The following is a 16,591-nucleotide window of genomic DNA, read 5'->3' on the forward strand; positions in this document are numbered from 1 at the left end:
TGAATGGCGGAGCAGGCTCGAGGGACCGAATGGCCTACACCTGCTCCTAATTCTTATGTTCTTATGTTTTAATGTTCTTATTACCAATAGTCACACATATACAAAGATAACCATTACTAATAATAATTACACATATACTTGAGACATTTACAGTACCAGGTACTGGAGAATTCACTGCATCACAGGTTTCGAGCTTGAGAAGAATGGATGGCTAAGCCTCGTCGATATATCAAGTATTTATTCCCACAGCTCTCTAACTATTGTTTCTTTTTACAACTGCTCTAGACCCCTCTTTTGTTTCTCCACTTGTCCCATTACCATTCCCCCTTGCCTTGCATCATCGTCCCTTTTGCCATTGAGTCACTACTATCCTACCCTATTCCACCCTATCGCAGACCTTCCATCTTGTTCATTCCTCCCTTCCCTTCCCCCCTTTCCCTGCCTCTGAAGTTGCTTAAAACCTGTTACATATCTAACTTTTTATTGTTCTGACGAAAGGCCATCGACTAGAAATGTGAACTCAATGTTTCTCTCTCCACAGATACTGCCTGACTTGCTGAGTATTTCCAGCATTTTCTCTTGGTTTACGGTGGATTGCACACATTGTCTCACTAATTTTAAATAAAACTGAACTAAAAATGAATCCAAGCCAGTTGCTCGTGGGCGCTTCATGACTGTGATACTTTGTTCCTCCAAATGCTGACTCTTCCTTTGAAGCTTTCCTGTACCCTTTATCTCGGCCCCATAACATCTGCAAGAATGATTCTCATGCACCTTCCCAGATCAGTGACTAATCAAAGTTTATGGCACAGAAGTGGCCATTCCGCCCATCATATCTGTGCCAGCCAAAAAAGATCTCTCCAGCATACTCCCATTTTTCAGCTCGAAGTCTGTAGCGTTGTAGGTTACAGCACTTCAAGTGCATAAATGTGATGAGGGTTCCTGCTTCTACCACCCTTTCAGGAAGTGAGTTCCAGACCCCCACCACCCTCTGGATGAAAAAGATTCTCCTCGAATCCCCCCTTCCAGACGGAAGATAACAGGACAGAAATAAGAAATGTGCAGGAATATGAAACATTTCTTTTCAATATAAGAGACTTTGGTGCTCGGGGATTTTTTTTTAAACTTTATCTCATAACGAACAGACATTCATGTGTTTCTAACCTTAGAGGAAATGTCAGCACAAGTAAAGGATGGTGGAATGTTGGATGAAAGTGCAAATGGACAATTCTTCCATGTTTAGTGCTGCTCTGTGCATTCCTACCCTTCTAAACAGAGAATAAAAAAGGCTTGCGAAAAAGAAGCTAAAACATTAATTTTAAACAGTAACGCTATGCTAAAGGTCAATAGGCACTTGTGTGCTTTAGCAAATGTTCATATGAAGTTTCTGTTAATGTGCTGTCAAACATTGAAATCTTTATTTTCAAAACTTTGCTTTCTTGGACACATGTGTGTGCACCTTTGGAAGTGGCTTAGTGAGTTGCAGTAAATGGTGAGACATAACGGCACCCCCGCAATGCTTATGAGTGTGAAAGGAATAGCTTGGGCATTGTAAGAACGCTTTATGTTCTTGGTGTGGGGCGGTGCCAATCTGGTGCATTGTGTGGCAGCCAGGGTGTACAGTGTCACGTGAAGTAAATCTGGCCAACTTGAGGCCATCCCTGTTGTACCGGGCAACAATGTGGTTGGGTGCTGATGCCCAGTGTCCTGTGCAGCATCAGGTGATTGCGGGGCAGTTTGGTGTGGTTATTGGTGCTGCTGGTGTGCCTGGTGCTGCAGGTGTTGGGGCTGATCGTGGTCAGATTCTCAGGACCAAGGTGAGATGACATCAGCACTTGTCAAAGGTGAGAGAGGTTGCTGCGGTGAGGTGGTCCTGGCTGGAGAGATGGCTCAAAAGACTTGCAGCCTGCATAAAGTTCAATCTTTGTTCCAAAGGGAGAAACCAAGAATCTCTGGGTTTGGAAAGTGAGCAGTTGTAAAGTGGAAGCTTTTATATTAGTTTTCAAACAATCAGCAATCATCTGCTTCAGTGGCCACGCAACCTCCACCTCAGATAAGTAGACGGGGTCCAGGAGCAGTGTGAAAGCTATGGGTGATCTGTTAAAGTTAAAAGGTAAGTAACAATTCACTGTTAAGGGCTTCTAAATAAGCCAGTAATTGCTTCAATTGCCTCCCCCGCTGCTGCTGGTCAGGTCTGCTCAGTGCAGGAAGACCCGATATTGGGAAAGTGGAGTGTGCACGATCTGACAGTGGGTTCCTGACCATTGTCAATCATTTAAAATTTAACAGCTAACCCTCCACCCGTCCCATGCGCTGAGCGCCGGCAAAACTCTGGCCAAAGTATTACAGCAGCTGTGAGACAAATGAATGGTACAGAGGAGTCTCCATCCCGAGAGCATGGGCATAACACTATTGGCGTAGTAGAACTCAAGGAGTAGGGAAGGGCAGTCCCAGGGCAGCATGGGTGTAGATGACACATAACAGGTCTGCCCCCAGTCAGCGGGTGAACTACCACATCATGCGACAATGTCAGATGGCGTGGCCGAGGAGCAGTGGACAAACAGACTCACGCTCGCCAAGGAGGGTTTGACTGACTTGCAAAAACTGGTCCACCAAGACCCGTGGTCAAGCATTGAAGTGCATTGCCGTGGGTAGTAACGTCATTACTGTGCACAAACTTTGTGCTACATAGTCCTTCCAGACTATCTCAGGAGGCAACCATTTTATCCTGTACAGCTCCACAAAGAAGACAACTAAGGCCCTGTACACTATGCACCTTGTGATACAACTCCAGCAGTGAGCCACTGTCGAGGCATCAACATTTTTTTCAAAATGGCAGCCTGCCCTAAGATAGAGGGCGTGACTGATGTCTAAGAAAGATTATTACTCCATCAATATGCAAATGGTATGCAATCACCATAAGAAAATAATACACATCAACGCACGGTCCCTGGGATAAACACATCAGGTCAAAATTGCCCCTTTTTACAATGCCCGTTAGCGCCTACGTCGATTGGTAACGGGGCACTTAACACTTTTTGCCGGAGGTGGGTGGGCACTACCGGCTACCACAAAATTGTGCGGGCGTTAGCGGAGGCACGCCATGGTAGCGCACCGGGCCACCACACATCCAACGATGAAGTATTGCCATGCACCCCGTGGTGGATATTGCCCTGCGCCCCGCGAGTGGGTGTCAGTGCCAGCTTTGCGGGTCATGGACCGGGCTGACCTCCGCTCATTGGGAAGAAGTTAAAGGGAAGTTAAAGTTCAGCCCGACGGCTTCCTCTGTTACGTGGCTGCTATCGTGCAGCCTGGAACTCCGTTTTTGGTGCTAGGCTGCGGCCCTGGCACCACGCCGTCCTGGTGGCCCAGTGAAGGCCATCAGAGGTCTTGCAGAGTGCGCAGCGGCCTTCCCCTTTAAGCGAAGGGGCGGGGTATCGAAACACATCAGTGCTATGTGGAGAATCTGTGCAGCGCTGCCAATCGCACCCCATTAGCGGCGCTGGACACGCCCCAATAGGAAGGGCAGCGCATGAGATTGCGCACTATTTCCCCTGAGAGGCGGTAAGGGGAATTTCGCAGCCGACGCGGGACCTCCATGCCTGGCGCAGGAAGTTCCGCTCCGAGCAGCTTACTGCCCCCAAGTGGCCATTGGTGAATTTCTCCCCCATGATTCTTTCATTCTAAAGCGATCAAATGTAACATAGCACTTTTCAAAAGATGGAAGGATGGAGGCTGGTTCCTCAGAGATATGGGCCGAGAAATTCAATGTATTTGTGCTGGTCATTAGGGCCCAGTTTAGGGATAAAAATGGCCACCGTCACACTTTCGCCGGCTGCGGGCGTCGGTGGCCCGAAAATGGCCGTTGCCACACTTTTGCCGGCTGCTGGTGGGTCCCGCGGCAGCTGCCATTTTCGGCAGGTCATCAGCACTGCTGTTGCCTGCGCTCACCGAAAGTATTGTAATTAGTCGGAGCGTGACGTCAATCGGTGTGCAACATGGAGGTGACGCCTGTTCATCCACCTTGGATAGTGCCGCACCTCTTGCCTCACTCTCCAAAGCAGGCTGTGTGTGCAGCCGCTAAAAGCACTTCCACTACGTAAACAGCCACAAGGAGGCTTCAAGGGACAGATGTAAGACATCCAGCTCTATTATCTCCATGTAGCAGTGTTTTAGATTAATCTGAAGCCTAGGTCTTGAAAGCTATCCCTTGAGATTTGTAAGCACAGTTTAATTTTTTTTCCAGTGGTTTGCTTATTTGAAACTCTCCTGCCCGAGACTTTAATAATAAATGTGTAACAACTGGGAAGATGCAGAATATTGCAAGTGATTACTTCTGAGTGACTAGGAGCAAGCTCGAGATTTGGATTCGGAACGACCGATGGATATTCAGTGTTTCCATCTTTGAAATCTGATGTGCAAAGTCAAATTTGTTAAGTTATTAATTCTCTGTCCTCGCCATGGAAAAAGCCCTTGGTGGTCAGACCTTCCGAAGCCAGTGACTAAATTGACCACAGCACATCAATGAAATGATGACCGCAGGATAACGGTTTCAAAAAGTACAAAGTGCTGGATTTCATCGTTCTGTCCGATAACTTTTTCTTCCTGTTTCATGAAAATTTGAACAAGCATTTGTAAGGGGTGGTTTGCAGGGGGTCAGCTTTCCCTTCTGACCTTATATGAGCGGTTCCGAATCGCTCCCACACCCTTGGTTCTAGACACTGGAATTATGAAGGGACTGTGACAGACTTGGACAGACAATCGGTTTCAAGGTAGGAAGCAGGTATGGCTTTATTGTGTCTAAAAAGAAGTAAAAGGCACACCTTTAATAACACACACAGAATAGTAATACCAATGCACACTGAGGGGTACAACACATTGAATAAATTGTCAACATACAGCCTGTGGGGAAAAGAATACAACTTAAACTCTAAGGCCTCAAGTTTCGGCTCGCGCTGAAAACGGCGCACCTCCGAGCTGGACGCCTGTTCTTCGTGCCTAAAAGTGCACTAGAAAAAAAATGCAATATTCTCCGGCTCCTCGGAGCTCGATCTCAGCTTGGCGCAGCGCGCTCTTCACAGTAGTGGGGGGCGGGTCCAATTTAAATGAGCCAACGTGGTGCCGGCAACCCTGCGCGTGCGCGTTGGAGCGTGCGCGCACGCGCAGTGTCAAACAAACATTGGCACTCGGCCATTTTTAAAAGGACTCGGCTGCCGTCGAGCCACTGACGCCGCCCCTTAAGCGTGGGCGATTGGCCTCAGCCCCCTTGAAAAGCTGCGTGCCTCCGGTGTTGATCCTTCAGCTGCCGGCCAGCCACTAAGAGAATGAAGGCCTGCCTGCAGCACAGCAGCTCAGCTCGAAGGCTGCTTGCTGCCGCTGTTGGGGCTGCCGTCGAGATAATGACGCCACACCGCTGCCTGTCTCCAACATGAAAGGCCTGCCTGAAGCACTTTCACACAGGTAGGAACATGGTTTATTTAATCTTTTCTTTGCTTATAAATTTTTATTCAGGTTGGATTTATTTGTATAATATTTGTATAAGTATAACTAAGGATTGATTGTAGAATTTAATGACTTTCCTTCCCCCCCCCCCATCCCCCCCCACCTCATTCCCTACGCCTAATTTGTAACCTGCGCCTGATTTTCTAAAGTGTAGACAAGGTTTTTTCGAGCGTACAAAAATCTTCACTTACTCCATTCTAAGTTAGTTTGGAGTAAGTTTTCACTGCTGAAACTTTGAAAACAGGCGTAAGTGGCCGGACACGCCCCCTTTTGAAAAAAAAATTCTGTTCCAAAGTGAAACTGTTCTAACTGACTAGAACTGGAGCAAACTAAATGCCGAGAATTTGAATTTCTAAGATACTCCGTTCTACACTAGTTGCTCCAAAAAATCAGGAGCAACTGAGGCCGAAACTCGGGCCCTAAATGGGATAAAGAGGAGAATGCAGATACATTTACACAAGTTATCCCAGCCTCTCCCCTCCCAATTCCCCTAACTAACTAAGTTATAGCTCTGGGGGTTCAGGGGCTATGCTCACCAATCCCTTTTGACAGTTGCCGGTGAATCGCGGTTTCGGGGTTCGCTGCACTTGGCCTTCTAGGCGAGCCATACCCCGGATGGAGGAGAGGACTTCGGACTGCATAGTCTTCAGTTGGGGTGCGTCCGTTGATGCGGTAAGTTGCGTTTTGGATGTATGGGGTAAGTACCCACTTTCTTTGGTTAGGAATAGTTTTATGGTTAGCCCTTTTTGGTAATTTCTCACCCGCTGGGTCGTTCAGAAGTAGATTGTAGAGTGGAAATAAATGTCGATTCTTCGGTTTTTGCTGATCGGTTTCGGTTGGTCGCTTCGCTTGTTATGGTAGCCCGGGTTTGTCAATTTCCCGGGTTTGTCAATTTGGTTGCTGACAACCTTCCATTTCGTGGGCCTCATGCTTGGTCAGTCCTTGACAATTTCTTGTAGTTTCCTTCACTACTCCATTTCTTCACTCCCCAGCTCCGGCTGCTTGTGTCTGTGTTTGTGTTCGAGTCTGTGTCTTTTCCTGGTAAAACTGGGAATAGATATACCCCAAAAAGGCTTCCTTATCTCCCACCAAATCTGGCCCAGCTCTTTGTTTCAAGGGAGTTGCTCATTAGTTTTGAGCTCTCTTCTTTGTCAGAATTTGTCGGGCTCGTTCAGCAGTAATTTGATTATGATATGTTAATGTGGAAAATCACCTGTTGGCATTGTTGGAGCAGTGTTTAAACTCTTGGGCCGTTGGGCTGGGCCCTTGATTTCTATGGGTCTATTTGCACATGCATACCAACAATGGTCTCTGGTGATTAGCCTGATAACTCTTGATGCGTTTATTGTCACTAGGAAGCGAATTTTTATGTCTCACAGTCCTTGTTAGTTATCGATCGACAGACAGATTGAATTAGCTCCAATACCCAATTCCTGAGTGAAGTCCCACTCCCTTGTTCTGGCAGTCTGTTCCAAAATGTTCCTTTAGAGATCTTAAACTTGTAAAGCTCTTAGGTATCTTGCTCAGAGTTTTTCCTAGGACACCAAAATGTTCATCAAGTTCCAAATTAAATTCACTTTCCTATGAGTTCAAAAACTGGGGGAGGGAGGGGGGGGTCTCCATGAATGCATCCCCTTTTATCCCCTGCAGGCATCGTCTGCCCCTTTAAACTCATTTTAAAAGTCCAGAAAGGGATTCTGCTCCTCTGCAGGGGAAAGGTACCAGGAATCTTTGCAAAATATTGATAAATTCTACACATTTAAAATAAAGAGCTTGGCTTATTCCTTTTGAAAGTGATAAAGTGATAGGGAAGAGTCCTTGAAAGCATTAAATGGACCACCTTGGCTCAATGTCAAAAAAATTAAGTGTGTTCCCTTTGATCAACACTGAGTGCTGCATGCTTTCTTCAGCGGTACAGACTTGCGATAATTAATATGCCCACGCCCTCCCACCTTCTCCTCCGATCCCATAAAACCCGAAGTCCGACCAAACCACAGACTTCCCCGGCGCAGTTGACAGACTCCCCCCAAAATACATAAGCAATTTCCAAACCCTCTGCAGAAGTTTTGCGAGCTGGAGCCTGAGCTGATTTTAAAAGATGGCTTCACTAGATAGGTTCTGGAGCTTGGCTTGTGTCACTTTTGATGTGCTTTAAACAAGAGGGAGCTTTCTCCACAAAAGCTGAATGCGATGCTGTAACATCGATTGGTGAGTGGGCAACAGGCAAATTGTTGCAACAAATACGGCAACTGTTCCGTACATGGTCTTACAGGTTCACTCATTTCTTTCTTCCTTCTCCTTAACTGCAAGTGGGACACAGACCCGACCTTCAGCCTCCTGCTGAGCTTAGCGCCGGAAAGAGTGCGTTACTCCACAAATTCTCCACAACGCTGATGTCAATTAGCAGGCAGCACCAACATATCAGTTCTGCCTCTGTTCTTTCTGTGGGCGGCCGTTAGACTTGGCCTGACAGGTTTCCGGCCTACTCGAATTTCTAGGCCATGCTGAGCAGTCATTGTCAATAACTCCCCCACACAATGCCTTTAGTGAGTGAGGGTTTTATTGCCCAGTTCTGCCAGTGAGCTCTGCAATTGGATACGATTATTTTCTATTCGACACATTTACAGTCAGTTTTCGGGAACCTGATCAACAAAACAAATAACAGTAGGAAATAGATACAATAAAGCATATAAAAAAGACTTGCATTTATATAACGCCTTTCACAACCACCAGATATCGCAAAGCGCTTTACAGCCAATTAAGCACTTTTGAAGTGTAGTCACTGTTGTAATGTAGGAAACACGGCAGTCAATTTTGCGCACAGCAAGCTCCCTTAAAAAGCAATGTGATAATGACCACAGATCATCTGTTTTAGTGATGTTGATTGAGGGATAAAAAAAAAACATAGAAAATAGGTGCAGGAGTAGGCCATTCGGCCCTTCGAGCCTGCACCGCCATTCAATAAGATCATGGCTGATCATTCCCTCAGTACCCCTTTCCTGCTTTCTCTCCATACCCCTTGATCCCTTTTGCAGTAAGGGCCATATCTAACTCCCTCTTGAATATATCCAATGAACTGGCATCAACAACTCTCTGTGGAAGAGAATTCCATAGGTTAACAACTCTCTGAGTGAAGAAGTTTCTCCTCATCTCAGTCCTAAATGGCCTACCCCTTATCCTAAGACTGTGTCCCCTGGTTCTGGACTTCCCCAAAATCAGGAACATTCTTCCCGCATCTAACCTGTCCAGTCCCGTCAGAATCTTATATGTTTCTATGAGATACCCTCTCATCCTTCTAAACTCCAGTGGATAAAGGCCCAGTTGATCCAGTCTATCCTCATATGACAGTCCAGCCATCCCTGGAATCAGTCTGGCGAACCTTCGCTGCACTCCCTCAATAGCAAGAACGTCCTTCCTCAGATTAGGAGACCAAAACTGAACACAATATTCCAGGTGAGGCCTCACTAAGGCTCTGTACAATTGCAGTAGGACCTCCCTGCTCCTATACTCAAATCCCCTAGCTATGAAGGCCAACATACCATTTGCCTTCTTCACCGCCTGCTGTACCTGCATGCCCACTTTCAGTGACTGATGAACCATGACACCCAGGTCTTGTTGCATCTCCCCTTTTCATAATCTGCTGCCATTCAGATAATATTCTGCCTTCCTGTTTTTGCCCCCAAAATGGATAACCTCACATTTATCCACATTATACTGCATCTGCCATGCATTTGCCCACTCACCTAACCTGTCCAAGTCACCCTGCAGCCTCTTAGCGTCCTCCTCACAGCTCACATCGCCACCCAGTTAGTGTCATCTGCAAACTTGGAGATATTACATTCAATTCCTTCATCGAACAGTGTTTACAATACTGCTGGGTACAGGTCTGTCACTGTGTAACACTCAGGTACAGAACTGGTGGGTACAAATCTGTTACTGTGTAACATTGGGGTACAGTACTGGGGGGGTACAGGTCTGTCACTGTAAAGCACTGGGGTACAGTACTGGTGGGTACAGGTCTGTCACTGTATAACACTGTGGTACAGTACTGGGGGGTACAGGTTTGTCATTGTATAACACTGGAGTACAGTACTGGTGGATACAGGTCTGTCACTGTATAACATTTGGGTACAGTACTGGTGGGTACAGGTCTGTCACTGTATAACACTGGGGTACAGTACTAGTGGGTACAGGTCTGTCGCTGTATAACACTCGGGTACAGTACTGGGGGGTACAGGTTTGTCATTGTATAACACTGGAGTACAGTACTGGTGGGTACAGGTCTGTCACTGTATAACATTGGGGTACAGTACTGGTGGGTACAGGTCTGTCACTAGAAATATAGAAACATAGAAAATAGGCGCAGGAGTAGGCCATTCGGCCCTTCAAGCCTGCACCACCATTCAATAAGATCATGGTTGATCATTCCCTCAGTATCCCTTCCCTGCTTTCTCTCCATACCCCTTGATCCGCTTAGCCGCAAGGGCCATATCAAACTCCCTCTTGAATATATCCATGGAACTGGCATCAACAATTTTGTCTGTCGCTGTATAACATTGGGATATAGTACTGGTGGGTACAGGTTTGTCATTGTATAACACTGGGGTAAAGTACTGGTGGGTACAGGTCTGTCACTGTATAACACTGGAGTACAGTACTGGTGGCTACAGTTCTGTCACTGTATAACGCAGGTGTACAGTACTGGTGGATACAGGTCTGTCACTGTATAACAATGGGGTACAGTACTGGTGAGTACAGGTCTGACACTGTATAACACTGGGGTACAGTACTGGTGGGTACAGGTCTGTCAATGTATAACAATGGGGTACAGTACTGGTGCATATAGGTCTGTCAATGTATAACACTGTATAAGTATTAGCCTGGATACTGGGGAGAACACCCTTGCTCATCTTCGAAAGAGGGCCATAGGATCTTTTGCATACATCTGAAAGTGCACACGGGGCCTCGGTTTAATGTCACATCCGAAAGACGACACCTCCGAAGCAGGGTGAAGCAAGACCCTTATTGAGCAGATATTTGAGATGCTAAATATTTTAGATCTTTGAATTGCTTTGGGCAGAAGAGTTATGCAATAGGCCCCAGAGCAGAGTTGCAAAACTATAGGAATATGCGGCATGGGATAAGAATCCTACTATGGACTAAGGTCAATAGTGCATGGCAGTCACCTGTTGCAGATTTGCACTGTAGTCTGTCGGGCAAGTGTGCGAAGATCTCGTTGCCAAGTCCTTCCAGTCAGTTATGCACTTCGAAATGTATTACTTTTTATTCGACTAATTTCTAATTAATTTTTCAGTCAGGTGAATTTATGGATGTTGCTGCCTCCTTCGCCTATTTGTGGGCCATTTCCCCACCCCAACCCCCACCAACAAATATTTGCATGCAGAGCTCCATTACAGGGGTTACCACCACATGTCAAGTTTCACTGGTGAATCAGGCATTTCTTGATTACTGTTGAGCCAAGAGCCACTAAAATTGGTCACTTCACTGGTGGATGAACAAAATGGTGGACATATTTATAAATGAAGTTGCTCATTAGCTGCTTGAGAAGTGTTAAAGAAAGACTTGTGTTTATAAAATGCCTTTCATGACCTCAGGACATCGCAAAGTGCCTTCGAACCATGAAGTCCTTTTGAAGTATAGTGCCTGTTGTAATGTAGGAAACGTGACAGCTGCAGTTCCAGTGGCCGCCATTTTGAGGCCCAGGCTTCGTTTCAGTTTGGCAGACATTCTGTGGACAGAAAAACAGGGGTCCTGCTGTACCTTACTGTTCTTCAGCCTCAGGAATGTCAGCTGGGTGGGACGCTGGTGAAGGCCTGTGGTTAGGTGCTCGGCGGGACGCGGTGCCGAGGCAGGGTGCGGCAGTGGCCCACGGATTTTCATGGACCAGGCGGAACAGGCCTGCTCATTTTGGCTCCACAAATAAATGTATTTAAAAAAATTTTAAAAATTCTGTCCCTTTCTTGATCGGGACGCCAGTACATGTGGGCGGCGCATTCGTGTCTCAAGCACTGTCTGTGTGTCCCTTAAAATTTAAATCTGGGTCTTAACTACGTCATTCGGGCATTGATTTGCACAGGAAGGAGGCTTGCTGCCTGACTCAGGCAGACGCTTCAACCTGGCATGGGCATGATGCTATCAACCTCGCCATCTCCCACAGCAAGAGCTGAGTGAGTGCCCCTGGGCAAACTGGCATTGTTGTTAGAGGGGTGGAAGGGTTGTAAAGGTGGGGAGTGCCTGTTCCGATAGCCTGCCTTTGGTCGACATAGAAACATAGAAAATAGGTGCAGGAGTAGGGCATTCAGCCCTTCGAGCCTGCACCACTATTCAATAAGATCATGGCTGATCATGCAACTTCAGTACCCCATTCCTGCTTTCTCTCCATACTCCTTGATCCCTTTAGCTGTAAGGGCCACATCTAACTCCCTTTTGAATATATCTAACGAACTGGCCTCAACAACTTTCTGTGGTAGAGAATTCCACAAGTTCACAATTCTGTGAGTGAAGATGTTTCTCCTCATCTCGGTCCTAAATGGCTTACCTCTTATCCTTAGACTGTGACCCGTGGTTCTGGACTTCCCCAACATCGGGAACATTCTTCCTGCATCTAACCAGTCCAATCACGTCAGAATTTTATACGTTTCTATGAGATCCCCTCTCATTCTTCTAAATTCCACTGACTATAAGCCTAGTTGATCCAATCTTTCTTCATATGTAAGTCCTGCCATCCCAGGAGTCAGTCTGGTGAACCTTCACTGCACTCCCTCAAAAGCAAGAATGTCCTTCCTCAGATTAGGAGGCCAAAACTGCACACAATACTCAAGGTGTGGTCTCACCAAGGCCCTGTACAACTGCAATAAGACCTCCCTGCTCCTATACTCAAATCCCTTCGCTATGAAGACCAGCATGCCATTTGCTTTCATTACTGCCTGCTGTACCTGCATGACTACCTTTAATGACTGATGTACCATGACACCCAGGTCTCGTTGCACCTCCCCTTTTAGTAATCTGTCACCACTCAGATAATAATCTGCCTTCCTGTATTTGCCACCAAAGTGGATAACCTCACATTTATCCACATTATAATGCATGTGCCATGCATTTGCCCATTCACCTAACCTGTCCAAGTCACCCTGCAGCCTCTTAGCATCCTCCTCGCAGCTCGCACTGCCACCCAGCTTAGTGTCATCTGAAAATTGGAGATATTACATTCAATTCCTTTGTCTAAATCATTAATGTATATTGTAAATAGCTGGGGTCCCAGCACTGAACCTTGCGGCACTCCACTAGTCACTGCCTGCCATTCTGAAAAGGACCCGTTTATTCCCACTCTTTGCTTCCTGTCTGCCAACCAGTTCTCTATCCACGTCAATACATTACCCCCAATACCATGTGCTTTAATTTTGCACTCTAATCTCTTGTGTGGGACCTTGTCAAAAGCCTTTTGAAAGTCCAAATGCACTGGTTTTCCCTTATCTACTCTACTAGTTACATCCTCAAAAAACTCTAGAAGATTTGTAAAGCATGATTTCCCTTTCATAAATACATGCTGACTTGGACCGATTCTGTCACTGCTTTCCAAATGCGCTGCAATTACATCTTTAACAATTGATTCCAACATTTTCCCCACCATCGATGTCAGGTTAACCGGTCTATAATTCCCTGTTTTCTCTCTCCCTCCTTTTATTTAAAAGTGGTGTTACATTGGCTACTCTGTAATTGCAATTGGCATCATTATGATGTAATTGGCATCACGGAGACATGGCTCCAGGGTGACCAAGGCTGGGAACTCAACATCCAGGGGTATTCAACATTTAGGAAGGATAGACAGAAAGGAAAAGGAGGCGGGGTGGCATTGCTGGTTAAAGAGGAAATTAATGCAATAGTAAGGAAGGACATTGGCTTGGATGATGTGGAATCGGTATGGGTGGATCTGCAGAATACCAAAGGGCAGAAAACGCTAGTGGGAGTTGTGTACAGACCACCAAACAGTAGCAGTGAGATTGAGGACAGCATCAAATAAGAAATTAGGGATGTGTGCAATAACGGTACAGCAGTTATCATGGGCGACTTTAATCTACATATTGATTGGGCTAACCAAACTGGTAGCAATGCGGTGGAGGAGTATTTCCTGGAATGTATTAGGGATGGTTTTCTCGACCAATATGTCGAGGAACCAACCAGGGAGCTGGCCATCCTAGACTGGGTGATGTGTAATGAGAAAGGACTAATTAGCAATCTTGTTGTATGAGACCCCTTGGGGAAGAGTGACCATAACATGGTAGAATTCTTTATTAAGATGGAGAGTGACACAGTTAATTCAGAATCTAGGGTCCTGAACTTAAGGAAAGGTAATTTCGATGGTTTGAAGCGTGAATTGGCTAAAGTAGACTAGAAAATGATACTTAAAGGGTTGACGGTGGATAGGAAATGGGGCAAACATTTGAAGATCACATGGATGAACTTCAGCAATTGTACATCCCTGTCTGGAGTAAAAATAAAACGGGGTATGTGGCTCAACCGTGGCTAATAAGGGAAATTAAGGATAGTGTTAAATCCAAGGAAGAGGCATATAAATTGGCCAGAAAAAGCAACAACCTGAGTACTGGGAGAAATTTAAAATTCAGCAGAGGAGGACAAAGGGTTTAATTAGGAGGGGGAAAATAGCGTACGAGAAGAAGCTTGTCGGGAACATAAAACTGACTGCAAAAGCTTCTATAGATATGTGAAGAGAAAAAGATTAGTAAAGACAAACGTAGGTCCCTTGCAGTTGGATTCAGGTGAATTTATAATGGGGAATAAAGAAATGGCAGACTAATTGAACAAATACTTTGGTTCTGTCTTCACGAAGGAAGACATGTATAACCTTCCGAAAGTACTAGGGGACCGAGGGTCTAGTGAGAAGGAGGAACTGAAGGATATCCTTATTAGGTGAGAAATTGTGTTAGGGAAATTGATGGGAATGAAGGCCGATAAATTCCCGGGGCCTGATAGTCTGCATCCCAGAGTACTTTAGGAATTGGCCCTAGAAATAGTGGATGCATTGGTGATCATTTTCCCACAGTCTATCGACTTGGGATCAGTTCCTATGGACTGGAGGTTAGCTAATTAACATCACTTTTTAAAAAGGGAGGGAGAGAGAAAGCGGGTAATTATAGACCGGTTAGCCTGACATCAGTGGTGAGGAAAATGTTGGAATCAATTATTAAGGATGAAATAGCAGCGCATTTGAAAAGCAGTGAAAAGACCAGTCCAAGTCAGCATGGGTTTATGAAGGGGAAATCATGCTCGACAAATCTTCTGGAATTTTTTGAGGATGTAACTAGTAGAGTGGACAAGGGAGAACCAGTGGATGTGGTGTATTTGGACTTTCAAAGGGCGTTTGACAAGGTCCCACAAAAGAGATTGGTGTGCAAAATCAAAGCACATAGTATTGGGGATAATATACTGACGTGGATAGAGAACTGGTTGACAGAGAGGAAGCAGAGAGTCGGGATAAACGGGTCCTTTTCAGAATGGCAGGCAGTGACTAGTGGAGTGCCGCAGGGCTCAGCGCTGGGACCCCAGCTCTTTACAATATACATTAATGATTTGGATGAAGAAATTGAGTGTAATATCTCCAAATTTGCAGATGACACTAAACTGGATGGCGGTGTGAGCTGTGAGGGGGACGCTAAGAGGCTGCAAGGTGACTTGGACAGGTTAGGTGAGTGGGCAAATGCATGGCAGATGCAGTATAATGTGGATAAATGTGAGGTTATCTACTTTGGGGGCAAAAACACGAAGACAGAATATTATCAGAATGGTGGCAGATTAGGAAAAGGAGAGGTGCAACGAGACCTGGGTGTCATGGTACATCAGTCATTGAAAGTTGGCATACAGGTGCAGCAGGCGATGAAGAAGGCAAATGGTATGTTGGTCTTCATAGCTAGGGGATTTGAGTATAGGAGCAGGGACGTCTTACTGTAGTTGTACAGGGCCTTGGTGAGGCCTCACCTGGAATATTGTGTTCAATTTTGGTCTCCTAATCTGAGGAAAGACGTTCTTGCTATTGAGGGAGTGCAGCGAAGGTTCACCAGACTGATTCCTGGGATGGCTGGACTGACATATGAGGAGAGATTGGATCAACAGGGCCTTTTTACATTGGAGTTTAGAAGGATGAGAGGGGATCTCATAGAAACATACACGATTCTGATGGGACGGGACAGGTTAGCTGCGGGTAGAGTGTTCCCGATGTTGGGGGAAGTCCAGAACCAGGCGACACAATCTTAGGATAAGGGGTAGGCCATTTAGGACTGAGATGAGGAGAAACTTCTTCACTCAGAGTGTTGTTAACCTGTGGAATTCCCTGCTGCAGAGAGTTGTTGATGCCAGTTCATTGGATATATTCAAGAAGGAGTTAGATATGGCCCTTACGGCTAAAGGGATCAAGGGGTATGGAGAGAAAGCATGAAAGGGGTACTGAGGGAATGATCAGCCATGATCTTATCGAATGGTGGTGCAGGCTCGAAGGGCCAAATGGCCTACTCCTGCACCTATTTTCTATGTCTATGTTTCCTCCAATCCCTAGGAACTGAACCAGAGTCCATGGAATGTTGGAAAATGACCACCAATGCATCTACTATTTCTAGAGCCACTTTCTTAAATACTCTCGGATGCAGACTATCAGGCCCTGGGGATTTATCGGCCTTCAGTCCCTTCAATTTCCCGAACACCATTTTCTGACTAATAAGGATTTCCCTCAGTTCCCCCTTCTCGCTAGATCCTCGGTCTCCTAGTATTTTCGGGAGGTTATTCGTGTGTTCCTTAGTGAAGACAGAACCGAAGTATTTGCTCAATTGGTCTGCCATTTCCTTGTTCCCCATTATGAGTTCACCTGATTCTGACTGCAAGGGACCTACATTAGTCTTCACTAATCTTTTTCTCTTCACATATCTATAGACGATTTTGCAGTCAGTTTTTATGTTCCCTGCATGCTAACTCTCATACTCTATTTTCCCCCTCCTAATTAAACCCTTAGTCCTCCTCTGCTGAATTCTAAATTTCTCCCAGTCCTCAGGTTTGCTGCTTT

Source organism: Pristiophorus japonicus, chromosome 1 (assembly GCF_044704955.1).
Source record: "Pristiophorus japonicus isolate sPriJap1 chromosome 1, sPriJap1.hap1, whole genome shotgun sequence".
NCBI classification, from domain to species: Eukaryota; Metazoa; Chordata; class Chondrichthyes; family Pristiophoridae; genus Pristiophorus; species Pristiophorus japonicus.